The sequence below is a fragment of the Aplysia californica genome, unplaced genomic scaffold (genome assembly GCF_000002075.1).
Source record: "Aplysia californica isolate F4 #8 unplaced genomic scaffold, AplCal3.0 scaffold00006, whole genome shotgun sequence".
NCBI lineage: Eukaryota > Metazoa > Mollusca > Gastropoda > Aplysiida > Aplysiidae > Aplysia > Aplysia californica.
In genome coordinates this window covers 3285721-3286326 of record NW_004797276.1, presented here as the reverse complement: position 1 = coordinate 3286326, position 606 = coordinate 3285721, and positions in this window count along the sequence as shown.

Genomic DNA, 606 nt, shown 5'->3' with positions numbered 1-606 from the left:
GGGGGGGATCTCAGTGAAAAGCAAAGGGCATGCATGACATGACTTCACACCCATGGCACCAATTTGAACGCGTTGGCGGCCATTTTGGTTTGGTTTGAAGAGGTGAAAGTGCAGGGAGCTCTGTGTGTGAGTCAGTGGGATTGTGTCTGTGTGTGTGCGTCTTTAGGTCTTTCTGTGTGTGTGATTGTATGTGACTGTGTGTGTCTGTGTGAGCGTCTGTGTGTGGATGTGTGTGTGAGAGTACAAGTGTGATTGTGTGGGTGTGTGTGTCTTTGAGAGTGTGTGTGTCTATGAGAATTTGTGTCTGTGTGAGCGTATCTGTGTATGTGTCTTTTTGTGTCTGTTTATGTTTGTGTTTATAACCGCTCCACCCACGCACCCTCTAAATAGAGAGTAGTGGTTTATATCTAGATCTATGGTGAAAACCTCTCTCTTGTTCTTTTGTTTGCTCTTTGTCAACTGAAAAGTACATTTCAACCCCCATTCTAAATATTTAATACATTTACAAGCGACTTTTTCGCACGACGTTACGGCAGCCTTCAACTTCAAGAGAGCTGAGACCCTACTGAATGTGCGAACTCAAGTAAGTCCAGGGAGGGGGAGGGG